Below are 16,436 nucleotides of genomic sequence, written 5' to 3'. Positions count from 1 at the left end.
CTACAAACTAGTATCTATGTTTATGTGTCAGTAATGTTTCAGTTGAAAATAATGGAAACACATAATAGAGGCTTAATTAGGGGTTAATTTCTCTCAGTAGGTCTAGATTCAGTGGCACCATGCAGTCAGGGCTTCAGAAGTCAGGGCTCAAGCCTCCGAGGTTCTCCTGACCATTCCCTCATAACTACAAAATGGCTGCTGAAGTACCAGCCATCAAATTCTTATTCACAACAAGAAGAATGGAGAAAGGATCAAGAACCTCACAGCAGAGTTCCTTCTTTGTCTCCTTAAGTAGAACTGTTTCATGGTCCACCCCCCACCATGGGAAAGGGCAGCTTTGGAAATGGAGTTTGGATCAGCCAACCTACACTATTTGTCGTGCTATCTTGTGCCCACTTCTATTTCTTCTAACTCCGGCTGAAGTTATTGTACCTAAAGTGTAAGTTAGTAACAGCTTAAGGCAAAAAAATAATAAATAAATAAATAAATAAATAAATAAATAAATAAATAAATAAGAGCTTAAGGCACTGCCTCCTTAGGAGGAGGCTTGAGTTGTTCAAAAGCCTTCAAGACTCAAAGATATGAAGCCACAAAAAGTAGGAAAGCAGGTGGGTGGGTAAAGAGGTTGAATCTGGTCCTGCTTCAGACTGAGCTGTGGCAGTCAGTGGTCAATGGTGAACCCAGCCACCTTGATCATCCCTTGATAAGAAGTGCCCCTCAAATGTGCCAGGGGGTTTTTAAAGACAGGAGCCCCTCTGTAACTGCCCACTTCCTCACAGCCCCTCGGCACCACCAGAGATGAGAAAAAAAATGGACTTCTGATGGGAGGGGGTTTCTCAGCCCATCTCCCCTCCCAACATCAACTCCAACCACTCAGGAACAATCAGTTCAACTCTATTTCCCAAAGAAATAAGGAATACATGGCACACGCCAGGCGCTGGGTGAGGTGACCTGCTATGATTCACAGGGCCTTGAAACCCCCAGGCTTGCCCTCAGCAATCCCACAGTCTAGACCAGCAGTAGATTACTGAAAAAAGAGGTGCATCTAGCAAGGCCAGAGCTTGCATCCAAGTAGCTATCTGATTTGTAGCCGAGACTTGCATTTTAGTTATTTGTTATTTTATGGCACAACATTGCTTAACTTGAATTACATATGGTTGCGGGATGAGGAGACACCTCCCACCAAACTTCACACTTCAGTAGGGTGCCCCCCCCCCCCACCAAGGGCAGGCACTGTCTTCATTCTTTTTTTATCACTAGCATCTAGTGAGTATGAGGCTCACAAGCATGAATGCAGCCTGGCTGTCTCTTGTCTGTCCTTGGGGCACAGAAATCCTCCCTAGCATCTTTCTCAACCTGTGAGGCTTCAACTTTGTGAGTTGTGTCCCAAATGAGCAGCTACAAAAACTGTTTAAGAACCCAAGTCAGGGGGCACCTGGGTGGCTTAGTCGGTTAAGCATCTGCCTTCAGCTCAGGTCATGATCCCAGGGTCCTGGGATCAAGCCCGGCATCAGTTTCCTTGCTCAGCGGGGAGTCTGCTTCTCCCTCTCCCACTGCTCCTAGCCCCTGCCCCACCGCTCATGTTCTCTCTCTCTCAAATAAATAAAATCTTAAAAAAAAAAGAACCCAAGTAAGCAATGATGTTTTTAAAATTATGAAATATTTCAGACATACTCCCATTTGCTTTAAAAGAAGTTGGAGTCCATTCAGACTAGTCTGTGCAACCAGGTCACTGTCACCACTCTGGCGACTCTCCTCAGCAGCGGAGAAGGAGTAGGCAGCTCCAGGGGGTGCATGGAGCAGCTGTATGTCAGCTTATCCAGGGAGAAGTCTGGGTGCCTGTCAATGGGAGGCCGTGGATAATATGGGGTGAGGGTGGGGATCACCAAGGAGGTGCTGGGATGAGGAGGGGGTGCTCCAAGTGGCCTCTCGTGAGCCTACCTGGGGCTCTGGCGAGAGCGCAGGGCTGCTGGCAGCGAACCACGGGGGCTTCTTGAGGGAGTGCAGAGAGAGGTAGGGCTCTCCCTCCCCAGCTTGGCTTCTGGGCTCAGCACCGCGCTTCTATAAGGCATTCGTGCGTTCCTGGCTGTAATGGCCCTAATGATGGGTTTGAATCTGATGCTTGTAAACTGTGCCTGCTCCTGGACGCCCCGGGAGTTACAAATGGAGACAGACCTCCATGAATATTAATCATCAGAGCCAAGAATGCTTTGTGTTCTGGCTTACTTTTAAATGGCTCTTTCTGTTGTGGAGTTCCTAAAACAGGCCCTGCCCTGGGAGACTGTGGACAAGTGCTCAGATCCCCTTCTCCTTACATCTAGGAGGGAAAGGAGGGAGGAGGTGGTGGTGGGGGGGTGGCCTGGAGTCCATGGGCCCAGCAGCCGAAGGGACAGGCACACCTGAGCTGGAAATCCTCCCGACTCTGCCCTCACCCTCACCCCCCACGACAGATGACCGAACCAGGCCAGGCGGATGGCCCGAGGGTAACCAAGTCACAGCTCGCGTGGTGGCCCTGAGGTGGACAGAGAGAGTGGCTTCTTGAGCCAGGTCGGTCGGACTCAGCCAGAGAGACCCCAGGAGAGAGCGAGAACCAGAATTGGTTCTGGGCCTGCTGACCTGACCTGCTTTCTCCTGGGTCCCAGGGGTCCCGAGACCCCTCCCGGCTCCACCCAGGAAGCGCCCTTCCCCGCAGGGGAGACCGGCCTCACATCTCTCCTTCCAGGAAGCCACGAGGGGCTGATAAGGGGGGTCTCAGGGTGTGGAGGAAGGAGACCTCCTGACAGGTAGGTTTTTCTTCTTGTTCCTCCTCTGCTGGTGACTAGCTGTCCCCTGAAGACAAGCGCACATTAAGCTCCCGCGGTTCCATCGGTAAACTGGCACCGCTGAGCTTGAAGACCTTATTTGCTAATTTCAGTTGACGGAAGGTGCTCTGAAAGGAACGCTGGGAGGGGTGAGCGTGCGTGAGTGATTGAGTGTGTGTGTGTGTGTGTGTGTGTGTGTGCGCGCGCGCGCGCGCGTTGTGGGGCAAGGAATTCCGGGGGGGGGGGGAGGTGAGGGAAACTTCCCGAAGGTGTCGGTCCGCACTGCAGGATGGGAGCCGCCAGAGGTGTGGATGAGCCGGGTTGGTGCGGCTGCGGTGCCCCAGAGGTCTGGCTGGAACAGCCCAGGTGTGTGATAGGAGGGAAATATGTTCTCATCCACAAAATGGTTTTGAGGACCAGCTCTGTGCCGAGTAGAGTGGTCAGCGGGCAGCGACAGCAGCCTGCCAGTGGGGGGAGTCTGGGGGGACACGAGGCTGGAGGACCGGGGTTGCTCAGCTCGGGTCCCTCCCAGGCTGTGGGTGCAGTCAGACACTGATCCTCGTCTTTCTCTTTATAGAAACTGGCAGCATCTCTGAGGGGGCCGAGGAGGGTGTGACAGGAAGAGGGTAACAATGACAAGCAGCTGGGGACAGGCGAGCACTCAGTAGAAGCACGCAGACCTGTGAGAACGTGACTTGTGGAGTTCCTGACAGGAACAACCTCCCGTGGAAGCAACTATTTATTTAACACGTTTTCTGGAACTCCTCCTAGAGACTTGGTCCTGTTCTGGATGCTGAGGGTACAGTGGTGAGCAAAGGACACGGTGTCTGGCCTCAGGAAGCTTCCACTCCAGTGCTGGCAGGCAGACAACACTGACAAGGAAAGTGTGTGTGTGTGTGTGTGTGTGTGTGTGTGTGTGTGTGTGTGTGTGTGTGTGTAGGCGTGTAGGCGTGCTCTGCACACACATGTACTGGATAGGGACACTGGCTAAGGAGGAAGATGAAGCAAGATAAAGGAGAGAAAGGATGTGTGATGGGCTCTTACAGAGGGTTGGCCGGGGAAGGCCTCTCTCAGAAGCTAGAGTTTGAACGGAGGCCTGAAGGCGGTGAGGGAGGGCCTGTCCCTTCCTGCCCACGGCCTGTCGACCCCTCTGGGTTTCAGAATGCCTGAAAAGGAGGAAAAGAAGGGACTGGGTAATGTCGACTTCCCTGAATCAGACTAAATGCTTTTTTCAGGGCCTCTGCAAAGCAGCTGTCTGTTCTTTAAGCTGCAAAGCCCTGCCTCTACTAAGGAGCTTGGGGGAAGAACAGTCCATTGTCACGGACGGAGCGGATTTAAAATGGGGTCAAGGCTAGGACTTGGTGACTGGCCAGGAGGGTAGCGCACACCCTGCCTCCGCCCCAGGTGAGCCTCAGGCTCTCGAGACAGCTGGCAGCCTCCGGGGATCCGGGCCACCAGCATCGGGGGGCCAAGATTCAGGGCCCCAAAGGGTCAGCACTGCGGGGGGCAGGGGGGGGGACTGTCACCCTCCTCTGCTCTCTATATAAACCCAGGCTGTAAATATTTATGTGCCCCGGTGCTGTAACACTGTCCATCTGTCTTTCGCCGCCCCCGCAAGGGCAGCTCCTGCACAGGCTGCTGCCGGATCAGAGGAGAGGGAGGTGTGCGGAAGGAGACGGAGAGGCTCGCAGGGTTGCGCAGGTCACAGTAACTTCCAATTCAAACGCTCACCTAGCGCCCGCTAAGCGCTGGCGTACAGGGCATTACGGATGAACGGGCTGCACGTGGAGCCCTTGTGATGCTCCCGGTGTGCAGGCGACACGGCGCAGATGTGCGCCTCACCGATGTGGGCAGACTAGTGGCACCTTGGTTGTGCGCCTGGCACCGAGTGTTATGCGGAGAGCCTGGCAGAGGCCGATTTTCATGGTGGAGGTGGTGACGGCGGAAGTAAGGGGGAAAGGCCTGGCGTGCCGTGAAATCACGGAAGGTTTCCACAGCGAAGGGGCGTTGCTCGCGGAGTGCTCCATTGGGGAGCAGGCTGAGCGATCGCGGGTTCTGGGATGCTTCAGGGTGGTCAATACACAGGCTGGACTCTGTTTATGTACCCAGCAAATAGAAACTCAGAGGCCACAGCGAGGGGCAGTGGTAGAATCAGGCAAAAAGGCAGAATTTGCCCATTTCATGAAGACTTTGAAAATCAAGCTGAGAAAGCAAGTGTCTTTTTTTATTGTTTTTTTTTAATTCCACTATAGTTAACATACAGTGTTATATTAGTTTCAGGTGTACAATATAGTGACTCAACACTCCCATACATCGGCCGGTGCTCAGCGCCACAAGTGCGCTCCTTAATTCTTAATCCCCATCACGTATTTCACCCATCCTCCCACCTTCCCCCTGGTAACTGTCAGTTCTCTAGAGTTAAAAGTCTGTTTCTTGGTTTGTCTCTCTCCCTTTTTTCTTTGCTTGTTTATTTTGTTTCTTAAATTCCACATATAAGTGAAATCATATGGTATTTATCTCTCTCTGACTAACTTATTGCACTTAGCATTATACCCTCTAGATCCATCCATGTTGTTGCAAATGGCAAGATCTCATTCTTATTTATAGATGAATAATATTCCATTGTGTGTGTGTGTATATATATATATATATATATATATATACACACACACACCACCTCTTCTTTATCCATTCATCTATCAGTGAACACCTGGGCTGCTTCCATAACTTGGCTATTGTAAATAATGCTGCTATAAACGTAAAGGTGCACGTATCCCTTTGAATTAAGAGTTTTTGTATTTTGTGGGTAAACATCTAGTAGTGCGATTGCTGGATCATAGGGTAGTTCTATTTTTAACTTTCTGAGGAACTTCCATATTGTTTTTCTGCCATGGCTGCACTGAGAGGTGGGAGGTGATATCTCACTGTGGTTTTGACTTGAATTTCCCTGATGATGAGTGATGTTAAGCATCTTTTCATGTGTCTGTTGGTCATCTCTATGTCTTCTCTGGAGAAATGTCTGTTTGTGTCTTCTCCCTATTTTTTAATCAGAATTATTTATTTTGGGGGTGTTAAGTTGTATCAGTTCTTTATATGTTTTGGGTGCTAACCCTTTGTCAGATATGGAAAGCAAGTATCTTTGAACAAACTGGGAGATAGAAAAAAATGTACCAAGGGGGACATGACTTAGAGGCCATGTCCCTTTCCTCCCTACTTAGCCTGACCCTTTGAAGAATAGTTGCTAATTGAGGGAAAGAAGAGGATGCAAATGCACACACACACACACACACACACACACACACAGTTTTATTTCAGGAGGAGCCATTACAGTTTAGCAGAAACCCAACTCTGCAAAAGGCAAAGGAAATGGGCTACAGTAGCTCCCAGAGGAGAGACAGGAAGACAGCCATCTGTCAAGGCTTTGGACTCCAGGAACTTTGGGGAACCTGGTTTTGCTACCGGAAAGATAACATGCTTCATACCTAAGGTTGGCCGAATGAGCTGGACAAGTCTGTTCTGGTGAATCCAAGCAGAATCCGAATATACAAAAAAAAAGAGATAAAGAAGACAACACCAACCCAGCTCTCTTGTCCAAGCTGGACAAGGACCATGCTTTAAAGTCATCTGTTGGACTTCTCAAACTCAACACCCAAAAAACAAATAATCAAGTCAAAAAATGGGCAGAAGACATGAATAGACACTTCTCTGAAGAAGACATACAAATGGCTAACAGACAAATGAAAAAATGTTCATCATCATTAGCCATCAGGGAAATTCAAATCAAAACCACAGTGAGATACCACCTTACACCAGTTAGAATGGCAAAAATTGACAAGGCAAGAAACAACAAGTGTTGGAGAAGTTGTGGAGAAAGGGGACCCCTCTTACAGTGTTGGTGGGAATGCAAGTTGGTACAGCCACTTTGAAAAACAGTGTGGAGGTGCCTCAAAAAATTAAAAATAGAGCCACCCTATGACCCAGCAATTGCACTCCTGGATATTTACCCCAAAGACACAGATGTAGTGAAAAGAAGGGCCATATGCACCCCAATATTCATAGCAGCAATGTCCACAATAGCCAAACTGTGGGAAGAGCCGAGATGCCCTTCAACAGATGAATGGATAAAGAAGATGTGGTCCATACATGCAATGGAATATTACTCAGCCATCAGAAAGGATGAATACCCAACTTTTATATCAACATGGATGGGACTGCAGGAGATTATGCTAAGTGAAATAAGTCAAGCAGAGAAAGTCAATTATCATATGGTTTCACTTATTTGTGGAACATAAGGAATATCATAGAGGACATTAGGAGAAGGAAGGGAAAAATGAAGGGGGGGGGAATCGGAGAAAGAGATGAACCATGAGAGACTATGGACTCTGAGAAACAAACTGAGGGTTCTAGAGGGGAGGGAGATGGGGGGATGGGTTAGCCCCGTGATGGGTATTAAGGAGGGCATGTACTGCATGGAGCACTGGGGGTTATACGAAAACAATGAATCATGGATCACCACATCAAAAACTAATGATGTATTGTATGGTGACTAACATAACATAATAAAATAAAATTTAAAAAATAAATAAATAAAGTCATCTGTTGGCTGGGAGCTGCCAAGAGTGGGGACTACAAGGCATAATGGCTGGATCTATTACCTGTGGCCACACCGTAGGGCTGCTCTTTGGAGTAGAATTCACAGCTTTTCCACAAAAAAATATTTAAGAATATCGTGACACCACAAGAGACATATTTGCTAATGCTTTTGGAGAGTGTTGGGGAAATATTATAATTAACATAAATCATTTAATATAATTAAAAGTAAGATCTTCTCCCTAGCCAAAAATCCTCTTCACAAAGGTAGTAGAGAAAGAAAACACTTTTCTTATTGAATAAGCATTCAACCAGAATGTGATGTGCATGACAGGCAGTCTGCTAAGGGATTGCCAAGACAAAAAGTAATCTCCCCCTTATCTAGCCCAGCAGACACAGCCCATTACACATGTGTTCCTGAGATAATCAATCACTAGTCCTCAAGGAAGAGGACTTGAGACCTGTATCACACTTACTTCATCCTCACTTCCTCTTCGTAACTGGGGAGACCACGTGTGTTGGCTTCATCTAGAAAAGAACCGAACTTCTCATTCTTTAGGACAGAAGGTAGTTTTGCAAATTGGAGGAAGGCACTCACAGAAGTTACCCTCCCAACAGGAAGGGGAGACCCTCCCTGAATGTTTGCATTTCAAAAAAGTGGCTCCCAGGTCCTGCTGGGAACCCTCCTGAGTTAACAGACTGACAAGAAGCTTATTTAGCCATTATAAAGATGTCTATAAACCTGGAAAGGACTGAAAAAGAAATATGGAAACAAAAGGGAGCTTTCTTTTCCCTTATTTTCAACATGGAGAGTTAAGCCTCTTATTTTTAATTTGCATTTGTCCTTACAATTTCTTCCCTGTGCTACCATAAAATAATAACATTCTTCTCTCTGGTCCCCTTGCAGTTGCCTAAATACTCAGCAAGCCCATAGTAAAATGCAAACAAATCAATTACTAGAATTACAATTTAATGTAAGGATTGATTTTAAAATTCAGTATAGTGTTTGCCTTGGGGGAAATAACTTTTTTTTTTAAATTTCCAAAAGTAATCTGTACACCCGACGTGGGGCTCAAACTCACAACCCCAAGATCAACAGTCACGTGCTCTACCTATGGAGCCAGGCAGGTGCCCCAGGGAAATTGCCTTTAAATATAGCAGTCATTCCCCTTTATTAATCCAGAGTGGGACTGGAGAGGCCATATATCCCAGCGTTAGCTTAGTGACATGAGGCAGTCTTTTGCAGTTTCTAATGGTTTCTCTATTAATTAGATGGGTTTTTTTTCTTTTCTACATCATCCTTCCAATCAAACCAGTTAATGTGTGTGTGTGTGTGTGTGTGTGTGTGTGTGTGTGTGTGTGTGTGTGTAACTAGATCTTAGGCACCTGGTGCATACTGAGTACTTTTACTTTGTTATTATAAAAAAACCACCAGCGAAGGTGTCCCACTTACACTCTGCTAATCATCAGACTGCTGGTCTTCGTGCAGCTGGTGTCAATACTGAGAGCACAGAGTCAGCTGACCTGTGTGGTGTGGGAGCCACGCCTGCCAGGGCAGAGAGCAAGACTGGTTAACATGCAACATTGTATCCTAGTAAATGTGATTTTCAAAGTAGCCAGAATAATCACAGCTGTGTGTAGCCAGGCAGCCTATGAGAACAGTAATACATTTGCTAGAATATTTCTTTTCCATTGAGGTCAATACCAGTCTGTTACCCAGGAAACGTTTTAGGTCCTTTGAGGGAAACCCAGTCCAGTCCTGTGGTGCTGGCTTCACAAGGGAAGGGGGAATCCAGCTCAGTTGTCTTTCACTATGGTAGCCTTCTGGGTGATCAGCAGCCCAGTTGGTGGGTCCCCACCCACTTGGTGACAGTCTGTCTATCCTCTGGAATGACCATAGAGACAAAGTCCCCCAGTTGACCGTGGTGGCAGACTTTCCCCAGCAAGTCCTTTCAGATCTTCATGACTTTAAGTCTCACGGTTTCTGAGCAAGAGAGAAATCCTTTTCAGTATTGAACATGATTATAAGAGGGTCCTGTTAAACACAGGATACAGCCTCAGACCTAAGCTCCTAGCCTGACAAACTTAAGTTCAAAAGGAGACATTCCTTTCCATGCTTGCTTGCAGGGGTCCTTCTAATTCTTTTTCTTTTTTTTCTTTAAATTCAATTAGCCGGCATATAGTACGTTATTAGTTTCAGATGTAGACTTCAGTAATTCATCACTTGCGTATAACACCCAGTGCTCATAGCAACACATGCCTTCCTTAATACCCATCACCCAGTTACCCCGTCCCACCACCCTCTCCCCTCCAACAATGCTCAGTTTGTTTCCTATAGTTAAGAGTCTCTCATTGTTTGTTTCCCTCTCTGATTTCTTCCCAGTTTTCCCTCCCTTCCCCTAGGATCCTCTGTTTTGTTTCTTATATTCCACATATGAGTGAAATCATATGATAATTGTCTTTCTCTGATTGACTTATTTCGCTCAGCATAATACCCTCTAGTTCCATTCACGTCAATGTGAATGGTAAGTATTCATCCTTTCTGATGGCTGAGTAATATTCCATTGTATGTATGAACCACATCTTCTTTATCCATTCATCTGCCAATGGACATCTGGGCTCTTCCCACAGTTTGGCTATTGTGGACATTGCTGTTATAAACATTGGGGTGCATGTGCCCCTCCATATCACTACATCTGTATCTTTGGGGTAAATACCTAGTAGTTCAATTGTTGGGTCATAAGGTAGCTCTATTTTTAACTTCTTGAGGAACCTCCATACTGTTTTCCAGAATGGCTGCACCAGCTTGCATTCACACCAATAGTGTAGGAGGGTTCCCCTTTCTCCGCATCCTCGCCAACATCTGTTGTTTCCTGACTTGTTAATTTTAGCCATTCTGACTGGTGTGAGGTGGTATCTCATTGAAGTTTTGATTTGGATTTCCCTGATGCCAAGAAATATTGAGCACTTTTTCATGTGTCTGTTGGCCATTTGAATGTCTTCTTTGGAGAACTGTCTGTTCATGTCTTCTGCCCATTTCTTGACTGGATAACTTGTTTTTTGGGGTGTTAAGCTTGATAAGTTCTTTCTAGATCTTGGATACCAGCCCTTTATCTGTTACGTCCTTTGCACATATCTTCTCTCCTTCCATAAGTTCTCTTTTAGTTTTGTTGACTGTTACCTTTGCTGTGCAGAAGCTTTTTATCTTGATGAAGTCCCAATAGTTCATTTTTGCCCTTGTTTCCCTTGCCTTTGGAGACGTGTCTACCAAGAATTTGCTGCAGCTGAGGTTACAGAGATTGTTGCCTGTGTTCTCCTCTAGGATTTTAATGGATTCCTGTCTCACATTTAGGTCTTTGTCCATTTTGAGTTTATCTTTGTGTATGGTGTTAGGAAATGGTTGTGTTATGGAACCAGAACTGGATCGCCCAATGGAAGAACCAAACGGCACCCAGAGATCTTGGAGGATAGGAGGTTTATTTAATGCCAGTGGGCTCAGAGGAGAGTGATCTCCAAAAGTCTGAGCCCCAAGCACAAACAAAGGGGGCAATTTATACACTTCTACTTCTGCATACTTGGCACCTTTGGTGCATGCACGAAACAGGGCAGGGAGAAGAAACCAGATTGGTGAGCACAGGAAGCAGAGCAGGGAGAAGAACCCGGAAGAGCCTTGGGGCAAAGACTGGGACTCTCTCATTGCCTCAGTCAGCCATCTTAGGACACAGATTTTCCTTATCATTTTCCCCTTTGATGCCCCTTTAAACACCTAGTTTAGAGAGTATCATTTTCATCTTCTAAGGGGCAATAGTGAGTAAGGACTACCTGATTTTAGCAATTTGAGTAGTGATAAACCTAGTAAGGGCATTAAGAATACAAGGACCAAATGCTACTATGAGGAGAAGCAATAGGAAGGGGCCGACGAGGAGGGTGAACCAAGGGAACCATTGTGAGAGGTATCCCACCAAGTTGTCCACTGGAGTGTTGCCCACCAATGATATACTCATTCCTGTAATTGGGTCAGAGTTTCTTGGACCACCCCTGACTCATTAACATAGAAACAACATTCCTCCTGTAAGAAGAGGCAGAGCTTCCCTTGCGTGGCCGTGAGCAAGTCGAGCTCATGCCTGTTTTGGGGGACCACTGAAGCCAGTGAATTGAGTTGGTGCTGCAGGGCCAGGGCCAACTGAGTGAGGGTGGAAAAATCCACCATGAGTTGTTGAGTTAACCCCTGGTACTGAGCCTGAGACATCCTGACGCCAGTGCGCCAAGGGCAACACCTGATACAGCCAGCAGGCTCACGATAAGAGGGATGACTGTGGGGGAGCGTCGACAGCGGCTAGGAGGTCGCCATATGAGTGGGGCGTCACTCCTGGGGAGGACTGAAAGATCGGGTAAGAGACTGACAAGCGTGCATGATTGATTGTGTGGGGTGATGCATATGTATCACCTTGATCACAAGCCAGAAAAGTGTTGTTAGGCACACAGACCTGACTGTGGCCCGTGATGGGAGAGGAAAAGTTGCCATACAGTGGTACTGGAGCCAGAAAAGAATAATCTGAGGTCCCCAGTGCTGAGGTGGGAGGTGACACGGTAGATTGGTTGAGGATGACACCTAGGTATTTGACGGGACCAGGCATCATACAGATCCAGCAGTCAGATGCTAGGGGTGGATTTGAGTGATTAAGTGCTTGGTGAGAGGTGTTAATCATACCAAACAGTTGGCTATAGATGCTTGCTGCGTGTGGATGGGGGACCCAGGGATGCGCCAGGGCGAGTTATTTTCTGTCTGACTCTGGGGGTTGACTGTAAGGCTTGGAGTGAACATGGACTTAATCATAAATTTGGCCATGGGGTCAGTCCCCATAGGGTGATATTGGCCCAACAGGAGAATGATTCCTGTAGCCCATGATGTGGCATTGGGTTCTAAGACTGAGAGGGTGAGCGCTATACAGTGATTGTTAGGGCGAGAGGATGGGGTGGCGTTGAGTGACAAGGAAATCCAGATGTCACTGCACTGTTTGAGGGGCCACCTGTTGGACCATTGTTCCATTCCCAGCCAAGTCGCCACTATGACTCACATCCCCAGACTTACGAGGAGAACTGAGGGCAGGTGTTTGGCTGTTGAGGCGTAGGGCCCCTGCAGATGTAGATATCTACCAGTCAGTAACCTGAGTGAGGGCCATGGTAGGAACACCATCTATGAGGTTCCCAGGAGGTATCAAGAAGCTGGCATCCATCAAAATGGAGGTTAACCTTTGGTGTGTGCCCATCCCAGGTGGAAGAAGTCAGTGGGGGTGCTGGTGTGGGATTTAGGGGGATAAGCTGGAAAGTCCATTTGCCAGTAATGGTGATACAAGAGTTTGCCTCCCTTGCCTGGCCGGGCAAGCTAGAGGCAGTGTGGAAGAACAGCACACCAGGTAGCAGAAGACCGGGACTGACTGGGGCCAGGAAAACCATGGTGAAATGCACTCAGGAGTAGAGAGCAGAGGGCCAGTAAATGTGGGATATATGACCTCAGGTAGAGGGAGCCATTGTGGCTAACCCATCAGCAGATGAAACCTATGGGCAAGTAAATGCAGTAATACACCCTAGGGTGACCCAATAAAAATGACAATAGTAAGCCTCTGGGGGAAAGTCCAGTCAGGAGGGGCAACAGTGTAGAGTCTGACTCCCAAGATGAGGGAAATCATGCCGATGAGAGCCAGGGACCATGGTCCATCAGTCGGTGGGGTCTTGTCGAAGGTGAAGCCAGAGTGGGTTGATGAAGTCTGGCTGTAATCTCCACTGGTGTGGCTCCTCATCTGAATGATGAGCTTTCTTCACTCTGGAGTGGTGGACCCACGGGGTGACACCTGAGACCTTGAGGGCAGTAGGGGTGGTTAGAACAACAGTGTGGGGCCCTGTCCACTGCAGTTTGAGGGGGTCTTTTTTCCAATCTTTCACCCAAACTGAGTCCCCTGTCTGGAAGGAGTGTACCTGAGACCCTAAGGAGATTGGGGCCCTCTCAATGGTGTACTTTTATAATTTATTTAGGGTGGCCCCCAGGGCCTGAAGCTGCTCCTTTATTCCTTTATCTCCAACCTGATGCAAGTTTCCTGGAAGGCTTCCCAAGCACAGGGGAGGCCATCCATATATTAATTCAAATGGGGAGAAACCTGATGTCCCGGGCATGCAGCGAGCATGCAAGAGAGCTAGGGGTAGCAGATCCAACCATGGGAGGTTAGCCTCCTGACAAAACTTTGTTAAATTTCCCTTGAGGGTGCAATTCATTCACTCTACTTTCCCTGAACTTTGGGGCCGGTAAGCTATGTGGAGTCTCCAGGTGATGTTGAGAGATTTGGTCAAGACCTGTACAATGTCTGCCACAAATGCGGGTCCACTGTCACTATGGATTGTTAATGGCAGGCTGAACCGGGGCACGATCTCCCAAAAGAGGACTTTAGTTACTTCCTGGCTTTGCTCCATCTTTGTTGGGAAGGCTTCGACCCACCCAGAGTATGTGCATGCTATTACTAGGAGATATCTGAACCCCCTGCTCAACTGCACATCTGTGAAGTCTACCTCTAGATCTTTGAAAGGAGTTGCTCCCATCCTCTGGACACCCGGGGCGGGGGGCGGCGTGGTACAGACTGAGCATTATTTTTAGCACATGTTAGGCACCGTTCACTCATTGCTCGGCATAGTGCTGGCAGCTGACTGATGTAGTAGTGCTTCTTGAGAAGGTCCTCTAATGCAGTTTTTCCCAGATGAGTGAGTCGGTGGTGCTCCTTGACCAGATGCCCTCCAGTTGCCGTTGGAACAAAGATGTGCCTGTCTGGCATCATCCACCATCACTTTTCAGTCAGGGTAACTCCCTCAGCCATGACCCACTCCTTTTCCTTTTCAGTGTAACTGGGTGGAGAGACTTCTTCCAGGGGTGTTAGGGCTATGGTGAGGGAAGGGGCTCTGTCCACATGTCTTCACTGGCTGCAGTCTTGACTGCCTCATCTACCAGACGATTTCCCCAAGCTATGGGGTCGTCTCCTTTCTGGTGTCCCTTACAGTGCTGGATTGCTACTTCCTTTGGAAGCCAGACGGCTTGAGGAGTCTCAGTATCTCCTTGTTCTTGATAGCTTTTCCTGCTGCGGTTAGGAGGCCTCTTTCCTTGGAGATGGCTCCATGTATATGTACAGTAGCGAAGGCATACTGAGAGTCAGTATAGACGTTGACTCGCTTGCCTTCACCAAGGGTGAGGGCTCGGACTAAGGCATACAACTCAGCCCAGTGAGCTGACCATCAGCTGGTAATGCCTTAGCTTCTAGGACTTCAGTGGTTGTGGTTACTGCATAACCCGCTTTCTGGGCACCCTCTCATGCTGCCATCGCTGAATAGCGTGAGCTCTGGATTCTTTATGGCTTGATCCCGCAAATCTGGACGGCTCGCGTACACTTCATCAATCACCTTGGAGCAGTCATGGTCTGGTTCCCCCTCTTCCGTGGGGAGAAAGGTTGCTGGATTTAATGGCCTTACTCTTTCAAGGGTGACCCGCAGGTTTTCACAGAGGAGCCCTTGGTATTGTGCTAGCTGAGAGTTGGAAAGGAAGCAGTGTCCCTGTGCATTCATGAGGGACACAACTGCATGAGGGACCTTGACCTTGAGTTCTTGCCCCAGGGTAAGTTTGTCTGCCTCCTTGATGAGTAGGACTGTGGCTGCCAGCGCCCTGAGGCACGGTGGCCATCCTGCTGCCACAGGGTCCAGCTTCTTTGACAGGTAAGCAACTGGCCATTACCAGGGTCCGACAGTCTGGGTGAGTACCCGAGCGCTATTTTTTCCTTTTCATGCACAGAGAGATTGAAGGGTTTCTCTATATCTGGTAGGCCCAGGGCTGGAGCCCACCCCAGGGCAGTCTTTATCTCTGAGAAGGTGGCTTCTGCTTCCTCAGTCCAGGCAGGGGGTTCTTGATCTTGTCCCCCTAAGAGATCATAAAGGGGTCTTGCTATTGCTGAGAACCCAGGGATCGAGGTGCAGCAGAATCCTGCAGCCCCAGGAATTCTTGTAGGCCCCTTTTTGTCTGGGGCTGTGGCAGGGAGATGATGACCCTTTTCCCCTCCGGCCCTAGTTCTTTTTTCCCTGGGGTGAGGAGGAAGCCAGGGTATCAGACCGGTTGTTGGCAGATTTGTGCCTTCTTCCATGAGGCTCGGTATCCCGAGTCTGACAGGAGCTGTAGGAGGTCCTTGGTGCCTTTTGCGCCATCTTCTTGTGTGTCACTGGTGAGGAGGAGGTCATTCACATACTGGAGGAGGGTGAATCGTGTGGCCTCTCTTGGGAAGCTGGCAAGGTCCACGGCCAGCGCTTCCCCAAAGAGGGTTGGTGAGTTTTCAAACCCCTGCGGGAGGCATGTCCAAGTCAGTTGCATCTGGCACCCTGTATCAGGTTCAGTCCATTCAAAGGCAAACAGTGGCGGGCTCTGGGGAGCTAAGCAGAGGCAGAAGGCATCCTTCAAATCTAGGCAAGTGAACCATCTGGCCGACCCTGGGATTTGGCCGAGGCGGGTGTATGGATTCGGGACCACTGGGTGCAGAGAGATGGTCACCTTGTTGATGGCCCGCAGGTCTTGAACTGGTCAGCATCCCCCTCCTGGCTTCTTGACTAGCAGGAGTGGGGTATTCCAGGCCGACTGGCACTCGACTAAAATACCTACTTCCTTAAGTTTGGCCAGATGTTTTTGGATGCCGATCTTAGCTTTTTGTGGAAGGGGATATTGCCTTTTGTCTCTGAGGTTGGGCTCCTGGGATCAGTTCAACAATGATAGGGGCCCAATTCCAGGCTAGTCCAGGTGGGTTGTTTTCGGCCCATACTGAGGGGAAGGCGAGTCTGAACTCCGGCGGGCTGCTCAGTTGGGCCTGGGCACAAAATAGCCTTCATTCTTCTTCCCTTGATGTGGTAATTGCTAGTATTAGAGACCCTGTCTCCTAATGCCTTGGGTTCAATCTGAAGCTAGTGTGTCCTGTGGGCTCAAAGGTTATCTGAGCCCTAAGCTTGGATAGTATGTCTAGGCCCAGGAGA

The 16,436-nt window shown here is 48.5% G+C and overlaps 1 long non-coding RNA gene across 1 annotated transcript; it reads right to left on the bottom strand.

Annotated features, from left to right (window-relative positions):
- Positions 1–1,624: 1,624 nt before the first annotated feature.
- LOC113931771 lies at positions 1,625–2,908 on the bottom strand. Its single transcript, XR_003522864.1, has 3 exons — positions 2,709–2,908; positions 1,942–2,097; positions 1,625–1,839 (listed from the first exon to the last, which is right to left on the bottom strand). It is a non-coding gene; the product is annotated as an uncharacterized LOC113931771 (long non-coding RNA).
- Positions 2,909–16,436: the final 13,528 nt, after the last annotated feature.

This window comes from Zalophus californianus, chromosome 10 (genome assembly GCF_009762305.2).
Source record: "Zalophus californianus isolate mZalCal1 chromosome 10, mZalCal1.pri.v2, whole genome shotgun sequence".
NCBI lineage: Eukaryota > Metazoa > Chordata > Mammalia > Carnivora > Otariidae > Zalophus > Zalophus californianus.
Note: the sequence above shows the minus strand (reverse complement) of the source record. Positions and strands in the feature narration are given on the sequence as shown.